The following is a 15,105-nucleotide window of genomic DNA, read 5'->3' on the forward strand; positions in this document are numbered from 1 at the left end:
ATTTAAATCCTTCTTTTGGCGTCTACTAAATAAATACACCTAATCATAAAATTTCTGTTTGCATTGTTAAATCTATGGTCCAGCAGTCCAGCTAATTTGAAGCCCAACCGTGGGTTAAGGCAATTGTATTCCCTTCCTTCCCAACTGGGTTTTGATGTCAATTCCCAAAATACAAACCGGCTTTCCTACAACTGTTTAAAACATATATAAACAACCCAGAGCAGTTTTTGGGCACTTTCTTTACTGTCTTTTTGCTTTATCCACGAAGCATTATCTGAAACAAAAATAAGAAAAAATTAGTAGCCGATCACCATTGAATCCTTGTTGTTAAAAGAAACAGAAATAGAGGTCAGCAAAATTAACTGTCTCCATATAATTTTACTCTGTTTATGTGCTATATAAACGTGGGAACCTGGGAACCATATTTCATTAGTTCTTGTCAAATTCTCTCGGTTCCTCAGAGGAAAAAAACATGAATTTCAACGTTGTTTGGCTTTTTATTGGCTTATGTTCTCTTCTTCATGACCATGAACTACTCCATGTCGAAGCCTCTCACAAGATTTTCTTACACCTTCAATCTCTTGAGAACAGTGCTGTAGCAACCCATCAGCCTTTCAGAACTGGCTACCATTTCCAACCTGCCAAACACTGGATCAATGGTTATTCACTATCTTCTCATTCTCTTATCTCCTGTAGCATTTATATGACTTCTACTGACATTTCCAGCAATATTACTCTTTTTAACTAACTTCTTCTGATTTATGTTGTTGGCATGTCTGTCATACTGGAATGCACAATTTGATCTCACTGCATGGATTAAACAGATCCTAATGGTTAGCACAAGTATTTGTAATTTAAATTTCAACTTCTTTGTTAATATAAGGGATTAATGCACAAGGGAGGGATCGAGCTGGCTCTCATGTTCTAACTGTAGTGTCATATGGTTTCAGGGCCTATGATTTATAAGGGAATCTATCACCTCTTCTATCAGTACAATCCAAAAGGTGCGGTATGGGGAAACATAGTATGGGCACACGCCACTTCCACAGATCTCGTCAACTGGGCACACCACGAACCAGCAATCTACCCATCCATAGAGTCTGACATTAATGGCTGCTGGTCTGGTTCAGCTACAATCCTCCCAGGGGACAAGCCTGCCATCCTCTACACTGGTATAGACCCACAGAAAAACCAAGTCCAGAACATAGCATTGCCCAAGAATCTCTCTGATCCGTTTCTGAGAGAATGGACTAAACCACCACAAAATCCTCTTATGACTCCCATTGATGGGATCAATGCAAGCTCATTCAGGGATCCCACCACTGCTTGGAAAGCTCCTGATGGGAAATGGAGGGTGATCATCGGAAGCAGGACCAACCGTCGAGGGAAGGCGATTCTCTATAAGAGCAAGAATTTCATGAAATGGGAAAGAGTTGATCACCCACTCCATTCATCCAAGAAGACAGGAATGTGGGAGTGCCCAGATTTCTTCCCTGTGTCTGTGAAAAGTGTTGTTGGTCTTGACACATCTGTGGTTGGTCCTAATGTTAAGCATGTGCTTAAGGTGAGTCTGGATGATACCAAACATGAATACTACACAATTGGTACTTACAAAGTCAACAAGGATAGGTATGTTCCAGACAAAGGTTCCATCGACGACGATTCAGGTCTGAGATATGATTATGGAAAATTTTATGCTTCTAAGACATTCTTTGACAACTCTAAGAACAGAAGGATATTGTGGGGTTGGATTAACGAATCAGATAGCGAACATGACGCTGTGAAGAGAGGATGGGCTGGAGTTCAGGTGAGGCAGACTTTAATTTAACAGTTCATTATGCACACCTTCTAAGCAATTTAAGTCTTATCTACTTTGGTTTTTCAGGCAATTCCCAGGAACATTTGGCTCGACAAAACCGGGAAACAACTAGTTCAATGGCCAGTCAAGGAAATAGAGAAATTACGTGGAAAGCCAGTTGAGTTGCACAGCACAGAGCTGAAGAAAGGATCAACAGTTGAAATTTCTGGTGTCATTGCCTCACAAGTGAGTTTCTTAATCTGTTTTCCTCCACAAGAGTGATATAGCTTTTCATAAGTTTCAGAACGAATATTGCAGAAAACCAATAAAATCTACCTACCCTCTGAGACATTTTAATTTGTCTTCGACAAACAAGAGAACAGACAAAGTCTTATGAGATTTTCTTCTCTTTTAGTGTGTGTGTGTGTTTTTTTTCCATCAGCAATTTTTCAATTTCTCTTCCCTTTTGGTTTTTGAAAGGCCGATGTTGAGGTTTCATTTTCATTACCGTTATCAACACTGGAGAAAGCTGAGAACATGGATCCAAGTTGGGATAATCCACAACTACTTTGTAGTCAAAAGGGGGCTTCCGTTAAAGGAAGTATAGGACCATTTGGGTTGCTGGCTTTGGCTTCTAAAGGCTTGAAAGAACAAACAGCCATATTCTTCAGAGTATTTAAACACAAGGAGAGATATGTAGTTCTCATGTGCAGTGACCAAAGCAGGTCGGTTTCAGTTTCTCTTGAACTCAACTCTTCCTTGTATTATCACCCCCATAAAATTTTTCCTAATTCTGTACAATAAACACGGCAGGTCTTCTTTGAGGAAAAACATATAGATAAAACCACTTATGGAGCTTTTCTAGATGTCGATCCTCGCCATGAAGAATTATCACTAAGGAGCTTGGTAAGTTCACTGAGTGTGACTAAGGGAAAGGTTCCCCATAACATTACAGGCTTATCTATTTGTTGCAGTCAAGATAGAACATTAATGCATTATCTATTTACTAGCAGTTTTGCATTCTGATGGATATGTGGAGTTTCATATTTTGCAGATTGATCACTCCATCATCGAGAGTTTTGGTGGCAAAGGAAAAGTTTGTATCACATCTAGGATTTATCCAAAAAAGGCTCAATATTGAGAAAGCACAACTGCATGTATTCAACAATGGAACAGAGAATATATTAATGTCGAAATTAAGTGCTTGGAGCATGAAGAAGGCTCAAATCACCTACTAAAAGGAGGCAAGACAAGACAAGAAAAGAAAAAAAAAAAAGAGCAGCTAGACGGACGGAATGCTGTAAACTACGACAAATACGGATTTAGTTGATGTATTCGTTCATAGTATCATGTGAACAAACCTGAGCTTTTGTTGAAACAACGATCTAAATAAAATGAAATATTATGATGAATTCAGCAACAACGTGTGCTTTTTTGTAAATGATAAGTACCTCCGCTCTTTGGTCATCATCTCCAGCAGCAACAATTGCGCTCTTAAACATCGGTGAATTATCCATCCAAGCAACAACAAAACCCTAAAGTAGAACAATAGCAAAATCCCTACAAAATTCTGCTGAGGAACAAAATGCACGAATTGAACGTAAACAAAAAATAAAAATTATTTTTCTATCATTTTCAGCGGCAGCAGCTAGTCTTAATCTGAATATGATCCATCTAAGCAAGAACGAAACCCTAAAGTGAAATAATAGTTAAAGCCACATAGAATTAAGCTGAGGAACAGAAGGGGGGGGGGAATGAAATGGAAACAAAAGAGAAAATTTATTTTCTATTGTTATTCTTTCTGTTGGTAATACATCAAAAGTAATTCAATTCAATTAATTGATGGGGAAAAATTCCTTACCTGGATTTGCTTTCCCTTACTTGAAGTATTCACAGCGGAAGTCTAGATCCACGTCCTCGTTCCACCACCAAAGATTTACCGGCGAGATTCCTCAATCACAGGGAAAGGGAATAATATCCACAACCCAAATGCCGTGGATTAATGGAATGAAGATCAAATACTAGCAAAGAAGAAAATCTAAGCCTGCGATTCTAAGAGAGAGGGAGAGAGAGATGGAGCCGCCGTTTCTCAGAGATTCGCTCGTGCGAATGAATCACTCCGTTACTTACTCACTAATGCGGTGGTTACTAAAATATATAACCTATTTTGTAACCGCCCTAATAGTGAGTTTCCAATATTGCCCTTGGGCATTTAATTTATTAATCAAATTAATAAATTCCAACAGCTCCCACTTGCACAAGGGCAAGTGTTAATCTTTCAATGTGTCCTAGACACACTTGTATATCCCAGATATACACATTCAATCTCTCTCGCTATGTATCCCGGATACATAGACCTCTTGTGTCCCGAGACACACATGCATATCCCGAGATATACATATATATTGATCTCTTCACTATGTATCCCGGATACATAGACCACCCGTGTCCCGGACACTAATATCCACAAGTCATCTTGGTAAAATGGGTTGTGCGACCGGTGATATACACCTGCACGCGTGAGCCCCAAACTAGAAACCTTCCTGAAGGCGCGAATGGCACATCACTCATAGAAACAAATCAAATAAGCATTAGTATAACACGGTGTCCTAGGTTTATTCAAACTCACCGGACTAAAGGTATCTCGATCCCTCCGAGAGATCACCTTCTTGTCCTTAAAATGTTCACTACTTGTAACACATACGGTTGGCGCCATCAAACACTTTTTAGGGTGCGGTTGAATCAAACATTTCCTTTCGCCCCTGGACCATCACTACACTTAGGATTGACTCCTTTCCCGGTAGTGCCCCTTTAGGTCGAATCTATCATGACCATAGGTAACACCCCAAAGTAGCCATATCAACCCTTCGTTTCATGATGTCGTCGAAAGTCACTAAGAACACTAATGGACCATAAGGTCCAGGACTCACACAATGAGAGGAGCAGGGATCCATCCTCTCATTTCCAATGATCGCTAAGCACACATAGTATGATATATGTGCTATGGTGGAGCATTCTATATACAATAGAACGTATGTCCATCTCAACACCATACAGGTCTTAGTCCAGTCGCAACCCCTTGCGCCTAACCCGAGTTTCTTTATTGTCGCCACCCTAGCGCCACATAAAGTACTACGCACTGCTCCTATAGGCAACATGAATAGTGGGAACATTCATGTCGATTCTCTTCACAAGTAGAGAAACTCATCTTGATTCCAAATCAAGGCGACTTCATGATTATGAATTGACCTACACAAAGTCATTCACAATCCGTCTCATCTCTGCTCTCCTCCAAGGCGCCAGAGGCGAATGTTCGTGTGAGTGAGCCATTCTCTTGCCTATTGACATATGTTGTTTTATGCTAGAAGGAAACACAATCACACAGAAAGTGAATAAAAAAAATGCTGGAATGAACTCATATTATTCATTAATAAGAAAGTCTCAGTACAAAAATAAGTCACAATCTACGCAAGCCCAAGGATTTTACATGAGAAATAAAAACATCCTTGGCTATAGGTTTGGTAAGAGGGTCAGCTACCATCAAACTAGTAGATATGTGCTTAAGTACAACTTTCTTTCTTGATGTAATGTCTCTAACAAAGTGATATCTCAACTGTATATGTTTGGTCTTCCCATGATACTTGGGGTCCTTGACATAGCTAAGAGCTGCCGTACTATCACGGTGAGACAAGGGCAGCCTCTTTGGATGTCATCACAATCCCAAGTATGTCGAAGGAATCTCCTCAACCAAACAGCCTCTTGAACCGCAGCGGAGCATGCCACATACTCTGCTTCCATGGTCGAGAGGGATATACAACCCTGCTTCTTGCTACACCACGAAATGGCCCCGCCATTCAGCAAGAAGGCATATCCAGAGGTTGATTTGCGCTCATCGATGTCTCCAGCCCAGTCGGCATCACTATAGCCAACTAACCGCAAATCCGATCCTTGGTAACACAACATGTAGTTACTCGTTCCTCTCGAGATATCTCAATATCCTCTTGATCGCTTTCTAGTGCTCTATGCCAGGTTTGATTGGTATCGACTAACCAAACCCACTCGCATAACAAATATCCGGCCTAGTACACATCATAGCGTACATAAGGCTACCCATTGCCTTTGGAATATGGAACTCTTTCCATCTTGGTTTTCTCCTCTGGAGTCTTAGGACCCACAAGGCTCAAATGCAAACCCTTCTCCACTGGAGTATCAATTGGTTTGCAGTTGTGCATCTGGTATCTCGTCAAGACATTGTCAATATAGGTCTCTTGAGATAAACCCAGTAATCTCTTTTGCCTATTTCGACAATCTTGACATCAAGCACATAGCTTGCTTCACCCATGTCCTTCATATCAAATACGGAGGACAACCATTTCTTAATGGTTTCCAATAGCTCCTTGCTATTGCTAGCCATAAGTATGTCATCTACATACAGGTGTCGAATGACATAATTATTATCGGATCTCTTGGTGTAAACACGGTGGTCTTCCTCAAGCATGGAAAAACCATTTTCCATCATAGCTTGGTGGAAGCGCACATTCCACTGTCTAGATGCTTGCTTTAAGCCATATATGGACTTCTTAAGCTTGCACACTTTGCGCCCAAGTCCATGTGCTTCAAAGCCTTGAGGTTGATCCATATAGATCTCTTCCTCAAGTTCTCCATTGAGAAAAGCAGTTTTTACATCCATCCGATAAAGCTCCAAGTCCAACTGAGCAACAATGGCTAGTATGAGGCGAATTGAGGCAAACCTAACCACGGGGAAAAAGTTTCCTCATAATCAACGCCCTCTCGTTGGGTGTAGCCCTTAGCCACTAAACGAGCCTTGAATCTCTCAATAGATCCATCCACCTTTCTTTTGATCTTGAGAACCCACTTGTTCCCAATCGCCTTTCGGCTGGCGGCAAGTCAACCAAGTCCCAGGACATGATTAACTTTCATCGACTCCAACTCTTCCTTTATTGCTTTTAACCATTCCTTTGAGCTTGACCCCGCAAGAGCTTCCTGCACGCTCTTTGGTTCATGCTCATCGACTGAAATCATCTCACAGTCGATCTCTTCAGGAGTTACCATGTAGGCTTCATCCTCTATGTCGAAACGTCGACGAGGAACTAGCCCGCGCCCACTACGGCGCAAGTGCATGTCAGATTGCTCACCGTCTAAGGTAGCTATCACATCTGCACTCCCACTCTCACTAGGATCTTCTGGATGAACCCCAGGTTCATTATCCAGAATCTGAATCCCTGGAGTGACAAGACCACTATCTTGTATCTCAAAGAATTCCGATGATTCTTTGTTAACTCCCTGAAAGAGATGGAAAATCATTCTCCAAGAATGTTGCATCCCTAGACTCAAGTTCCGTTCTCCTCTCACTCTCATCTATTCCAATGAAGACATGGCCCTTTGAGGGTTCAGAATATCTCACAAAGATACACTTTCTTCCTCTGGGTCCAAGCTTTCCATATTGGTGAGAAGTAGAGTGAACATATGCTGCACATCCCCATGCGCGCAAGTAACTCAAATTTGGCTTCCTTCCGGTCCACAACTCATATGGTGTGGAAGGAACCGATTTGGTTGGAACCTCGTTGAGGATATAGGCCGCGATCGATCAAAGCATCTCCCCAATAAGAGATGGGTAGATTTGCCTGCGCCATCATGGATCTCACCATGTCTAGCAAGGTTCTATTCCTCCTCTCAAGCAACCCCATTTTCTTGTGGAGTCCTTGGAATAGTAAGTTGTCTAGATATCCCCTTTTCATCACATAACCCTTTGAACATATCGGAGAGATACTCTCTTCCTCTATCCGTTCTAAGAGTTTTAATCCTTTTATCTAATCGATTCTCAACCAAGCTCATGAATTTCTTAAAACATTCCGGAGCTTCGACTTATGAGAAATTAGATAAATGTGACCATACCTTGTATAGTCATCTATGAATGTGATGAAATAAGATTGTCCTTTTCTAGTATGCACATTCATGGGTCCACACACATCTGAATGGATAAGTTCTAAAGGAAGAGAGGCTCTCAAAGCCTTTTTAAATGGTTTTCTAGTTGCTTTTTCTGCTAGACATGACTCACAAGGTTGGCAAATCAGATAGTGAACCTTGGCCTAAGAGACCTTCTCTTGCCAACCTATTCATCCTATCTAAGCCAATATGTCCTAGTCTAGCATGCCACAAATTAGAATCAATACACATAGTATTTTGGCAAACAAAAACATTACTAGAATTAAATGAATAATCAATTGTATCCAATACAATGAAACCATTATCAAGAAAACCATAACCATAAACTGTATCACCCAGATACAAAACCAAAGAATTGTTTTCAAATACAATTCTAAAACCATGTCTTAAAAGATAAATAACAGAAACAAGATTTCGCCGAATGTCCGGAGCATACTGACACATCATGGAGTAACAACGTCGGCCACCTCGCAAAACTAATTTGCATGTGCCTATGCCATGAACCTCCACGCTTGAGCTGTTCCCCATCGTTATCCTTTTGCTTCCTCTTGGAATACGACGGTATTCCACGAAGCTCGAGCGTTCCCTTGTTATGTGTTGTCGCACTTTGAATCAACAATCCACAAAGGATTTAGTTCAGCAAGCATAGTAGAACTTGTTACATAACAAGATGAGGTATAACACACAGTACATACCTCTTGCTCTGTGCAATCACGAGCAAAATGACCAGGCTTTCGGCACTTGAAGCAAATCAAAGCTGATTTCTTCTTGCCAGCACTAGTCCCCCTTGAACTCTTGGGCCCACTCTTGTTTTTGTTCCCACCCTGGTTACTTTGCTTGGACCGCTGAGGTTGAGCTTTCTCTCTCTTGCGCTTGAAGCCTGCACCCTTACTAGTGCTAGCTTCAGCAGCAAATACATCAGTTTGAGGGGTATCGGCCAACATCCGATCCTCATCAAGCTCAAGGTGCTTGGCAGCTTGATCGAAAGTCTTGACCTCATCAGCATGAGTCAAGAAGATCTTCATATGCTCCCAAGTCTTTGGCAATGACCTGATGACTGCGGAGACTTGCTCCTCATCAGTCTTCTGGCTCCCACATGCGCTCAACTCACTAATCATGTTTGACATGATGGTTATATGCTGCCTCATGGTGTGACCCTGGCGCATCTTATAACCGTCAAAAGTGAGTCCGAGCTGGCGGCCTCTTGTGGTGGAAGTCCCTCCATCTTTGGAACTTTACAGACCTCCCACAAAGACTTTGCAGTCCTATGCTTCTCATAACGAAGCATCGGGTCATCCCTCATGGAGCTCGGGATTGTAATCCTGGCTACCCGGTCTTTCCTCTTCCAAACATTGTATATATCAAGGTCCCTGCGATGCTGTGCAGTGGTACCTTCCTCAGGTGGGTTCATGGTCTGGTTTATGGTCTCCAGCATATCTTGCTCTTCCAGGAGATATTGCACCTTTCGGTGCCAGAGGTCATAATTCCTCTCATTTAGCTTATCTCCTTTAGTGAGGTCAGCAACAATGCTCTTGGTAGCAGCCATTTATTCTAGAGATATTACATACAAGAATGAGTTCAATAAATCTAGCATAAAACACAACTCATGCAACAACAAATCACACTAGCATAGTCAACCTATGGGATAAGCACTTAAACCAAAAGAGATGCTAAAAAAACATTCAATCAAATTCTCATGCAAACCCACATAGACTTATACACTAACTTCATTTTGTGCAAGAAACATGATTGATAGACCCATAAATAAAAAATAGTTTTATTAAAATAAAACATGCAATCATGTTAAAGCTATGAGGTGGTTCACACAGAACACTTCTACCTCATTAGCTCCCACTAGGCCCCAATAGGCCTTCAATGCCCAAACATCACACAGACTGTTGGGCCATTGGTGTCTAGTAAGTTAGAAACACATTCTGAATGGACCAGACCAATATCCAAAAAAAATCCATCTCCCAGACGGACTGCCGTCTGCCCAAACGGAATTCGGATTCGCCTTTTTATGCCCAGACGGATGACCGTCTGCCAGGACGGAAATTCCGATTCGCCGGCGATTCCCAGGACCAGGACGGATGACCGTCTCCCGGACGGAAATTCCGTGCGGGTCATCTGTGACCACTCCGATAATAGACGGACGACCGTCTGGTCCACAGTGACCAAAAAACGGCGATTTTTCAATTTTTCTTGAACGGAAAAAAACGGTAAAACACGTTTTTTCACTCAAAAATCATCCAAAAACACATGAAAAAAAAAATCCAACAATAAATTTTAAACAAAAATTTTCATCATGGATTATCAATTCATGCAAATCTCCATTAGGGAAATCCACAAGGATCTCCCACTCGGATCCAAATCAAAATTAAAGGTTTCCAAAAACCCTATCAATTCTCCCATGGGTTTCGTATTAAACCCTTGATCCTCCCATTGGATCCATACAATAAAATTAAACAATGGGGAGGAACAATAAACGTGGGAACCAATGGCTCTGATGCCAATGTTGGTTATACATCAAAAGTAATTCAATTCAATTAATTGATGGGGAAAAATTCCTTACCTGGATTTGCTTTCCCTTACTTGAAGTATTCACAGCGGAAGTCTAGATCCACGTCCTCGTTCCACCACCAAAGATTTACCGGCGAGATTCCTCAATCACAGGGAAAGGGAATAATATCCACAACCCAAATGCCGTGGATTAATGGAATGAAGATCAAATACTAGCAAAGAAGAAAATCTAAGCCTGCGATTCTAAGAGAGAGGGAGAGAGAGATGGAGCCGCCGTTTCTCAGAGATTCGCTCGTGCGAATGAATCACTCCGTTACTTACTCACTAATGCGGTGGTTACTAAAATATATAACCTATTTTGTAACCGCCCTAATAGTGAGTTTCCAATATTGCCCTTGGGCATTTAATTTATTAATCAAATTAATAAATTCCAACACTTTCTTTACTGATTCGTTAACCAATTTTGACAGAGATTGCATTTTGATCTAGTTCACGTTGAGGGTTCTTCCAATTCCTTTATGAACATAGAATGAAGCAACCCGATCATAGCAAATTGCTCCAACAAGAACTCAAGGGATGAAGTCTGGAATCATCATCACATCGTCATTGTCATTATCAACAAGATCACCATTATTGTCTATTGCGTCTAGACCTTCTTAGCGTTTCCAAAGTGGTAGGATGACCTCTTCGGAGCTTCTTCAATGTTACCACAGAAGAGGAATGACATGCACTCACAATGAAAGTTAGAACGGCCCGACCTAGTGTGGGTCGGGGAATTACCTCCGATGCTCAAGTTAGTCTAGGCACAACAGTTGAAGGCTCTAAGAGGGGTTCTCAGAGCGTAAGCAATAGTAGTTCGTAGTTCTTCATACCTTGTAAGTCCCAAGAGTTGGGTTTATGTAGTGGTTACCTCTTGGCGGTTCCTATGTGATTTCTGTCCGCTTTGTGAGTGCCATGAGTTTCCTTTGGATTCAAGTTACCACTCTTGGAGTTCCGATACTCAACTCTAATAAGCCATTACTTCGAGAATCACTCTCCCGTATCTCGCTATGGGTGTATGGGGAAGTTACTTCAATAACTGGCCACTTTGACTTAGTCTCACTTCGGAGACTCTTTAAACGTAGCTCTCCATATTTGGAGTACTTGTTCTCCTGATCCGGGTTATTCCCGACGGGGGTTCTTCATGTTGATCCGGATAGGGAATCTTCGTGTTTTCCCCTATAGGGGTTCTTCATATCTACCCTGACAGGATTTCTTTACATCTATCCCGATAGGGGTTCTTTATATCTACCTCGACAAGGATTTTTTTTATCCAACTCGACAGGGTTTCTCCATTTCACCCAGACAGGGGTTCTTCATATCTACACCTATCCCGATAGGGGTTCTTCACATCTACCCCGATAGGAGTTCTTCACATCCACCCTGACAAGGGTTCTTTATATCTGCCCCAACAGGGGTCCTTCATGTTTATCCTAACTCGGTTGTGGCCTAGCCGGAACATGGGGATTCTCAGGCTGGTACCTTACCTAGCCCAACCATGGGGGTTACTCAGGCTAGTTCTTTACCACTCATTGTCCAATCACTACTTGCTTCTTCTTCTTTTTTTGGGGCAGGGGGTAGATTTTAGTCACTACTTGCAATACTATACATCTTTGCCAACTCATCTTGACTGATGTATTATCCACCAAAATTCTCCACATCACTAAGATCTACCATGATTCTCCACATCAACACCCTCATTATATTATCTTCACACCTCATTATTCTATATTTACCGAGATTTTCCAATCTCTACCCTCATCATATTATCCTCCCACCTCATCTTTCTTTATCTACCAAGATCCTCCAATCACCACCCTCATCACATCACTATCATCCCAATTCATCTTTCCTACCTTTTTTTATTTTTTATTTTGTAATATTTTGTAAATTATTTTGATAGTACCTTCCCAACTAGTAGGAATTGATTAGGAAACATTCACACATAAATGACACTCTTATTCTAATGTGAATACAATCATACAAGTCATTTGATTATTTTGTGTTTAACATGGTATCAACCTAGGAATATGATACTCTTTTTTCTGCCATGGTTGGTGCAACTCTACTTCTTAGGGATGTTGTTTGCATTGTGCACCCTCATGCATCTCAGCCATATATTGATGCAAGCATTGCCAGCAATCCGATTAGCGCATTTAGACATGCTTCTTCTCAATCATCTAGTAATCATTCTTTGGTTGATATGGCAGGTAATTTTTCTACTCTTCCCTCTACTTGGATTTTGGTTTCTAGTGCAACTTAGCACATTTTGCTTTTGAATCTTTGTTCACTTCACATACACTTTGCAAATCTTATTTACCAATTACTTTACCCAGTGGTTCTATTGTAGTCATTTCTCGTATTGGTACTGTGACTTGTTTCTTGGTTTTCTAAACGGTCGTGTTCTTCTTATTCCTTCCTTCAATTTAATTTGTTATCTATTAGTAAGTTTACTTCTACTTCTAATATTCTTGTTTCATTTTCTCACAATTCCTCTATCTTTTGGACCTGCTTTTGAAGAAGACTATTTGCAAACCCTAAAGTGAAACAATAGCAAAAGTTGTACAAAATTAAGCTAAAGAAAAAAAAGGGGGGAAATTGAACATAAACAAAAAATAAAAATCATTTTTCTGTCTTTCCACAGGCAGCAGCTTGTCTTAATCTGAATATGATCCATCCAACCAAGAACAAAACCCTAAAGTGGAACAATAGTTAAAGCCACACAGAATTAAGCTGATCGAGGAACATAAAGGAGGGAAATGAAATGGAAACAAAAAGAGAAAAAAAAATACTTTCTATCGTTTGGTCTTTCTTTACTGATCCAGGAACCAATTTGACCTAGATAGCATTTCTGACCTAGGTCATGTCACAACCTCTAAGGGTTCTCCCATCCCTTCTTAAATGCAAGAATGATGCAATCGATTCATAGCAAATTGCTTCCATATGCTCAAGGAACTAAATCTAGAATCGTCGTCATTAGCAATAATATCACCATTATTGCTCAATCACTACTTGTTATGCTACACATTTTCACCAACTGGTCTAGAATGATGTCTCTATGGCAATTTTTAGCAAATTTGATTGTAAATCAAGTTTTCATCAAATAAAGATGCATAATGAATCAATTGAATGGACAACTTTCTCTACAACCTTAGGTCATTTCGAATGGTTAGTTATGCCATTTGGATTGAAAAATGCTCCATCTGTCTTTCAAAGACGAATGGACGAAATATTTTTTAAACACAGGAAATTTGCTATAGTATATATTGATGACATCTTAGTTTATAGCAAAACTCCCTAAGAACACATAAGCCATCTGAAAATAATTTTTGCTGAAATAATGAATAATGGCATAATCATTTCCAAAAAGAAAATGAAAATAGGAAAACAATACATAAAATTTTTAGGAATGGAATTAGGCAATGGAACAATAAAATTACAACCACATATTGCCACAAAAATAAAAGAATTTCCAGACAAGTTAACTTCCATAACACAAACTAGGTCATTTTTTAGAATTAACAAATCAAGCTAGACCTTTCATTCAAAATTTAGGAAAATATTTAGGACCTTTATATCATAAAACATCACCAAATGGAGAACATAGATGGAATAATCAAGATATACTTTTAGTACAAAAGATTAAAAATCTTTTTACTAATATACCATCCTTACGTTTACCCACAAATAAAGACTATAGAATAATTGAAACTGATGGTTGTGAAGATGGCTGGGGTGCCATTCTGAAGATTAAACCATCAGAACAACATCCTAAGTCTGCTGAAGAAATCAGTAGGTATAATTCTGAGAAGTTTAGTGTGAAGACATTAACTTCTATTGAATATGAAATTGAGGCCTTATTAAAAGGACTTGATTGTTTTGAAATATTTTTAACAAATAGATCTTTACAATTCGAACAGACTGTGAAGCCATAGTCAAAGCATACCAAAATTTGAATGAGCGAAAAATACAGCATAGGAGATGGGTGATTTTACAAAATCACTTTTATAACAAAGGATATAAAATTACAATAGAACATATAAAAGGAGTAGATAACAAAACTGCCGATTTACTATTCAAGATACACCAAAATTTATAGGACCCTGGTTAACTTTCTCTATTTTATGATTATACAGGAGGATGACATGCTCCGAGATCTCATACAAAGGAGTAATACAACTCCAGAACAAAGCCTCTCAGCCTTCTCCTCTGCAACCCCCTCACAATTATTGAATAATACATTCTCATCACAAACACGGCGTTTACCTGCCAGCATAATAGGAACAATCGGTAATTCAAATACCAGTGCAGCTCGCATATTCCCTTCTTTATCACCACACAAAATTCCCTCTCCCTCAGAAACCATAAACTTTGGAAAACATATTCTGTTCAGAAACTCTCACATGAAGTTTGAAAATAGCAATGGATATATGATCAATGATGAAGAGCAAATATGTTTGGACAACATATGGTACAATGCAAACAAGTGCATCTCTCAACATAAAGTTATCTCAGGATTAGAAAATGCCATACATGCTGTTGCTTTCCTATACGGACAACTGAGAACAAAGAAAGGCAAGGCGAAGTTCTACGTCGTCTACCAAGGACACAATACTGGCATCTTTCTTGATTGGAAAGATGTTGCAAAAGCTACAAAGGGTCATCCCAATCCTCTCTTCAAAGGATATGAGACCCTCGAACAAGCACAGATCTTTGCCAAGTCAATGATTGGCCCAACATATTACGTAGATCCAAAACTACGTAATGCTCATCCTCAACAA

General features: G+C 40.0%; 1 pseudogene; it reads left to right on the top strand.

Annotated features, from left to right (window-relative positions):
• The first annotated feature begins 472 nt into the window (after positions 1–472).
• Positions 473–3,036, top strand: LOC149011697 (beta-fructofuranosidase, insoluble isoenzyme CWINV1-like; annotated as a pseudogene).
• Positions 3,037–15,105: the final 12,069 nt, after the last annotated feature.

Source organism: Hakea prostrata, chromosome 7 (genome assembly GCF_041222555.1).
Source record: "Hakea prostrata isolate BN-2017 chromosome 7, UWA_Hpros_2, whole genome shotgun sequence".
Classification (NCBI taxonomy): Eukaryota; Viridiplantae; Streptophyta; class Magnoliopsida; order Proteales; family Proteaceae; genus Hakea; species Hakea prostrata.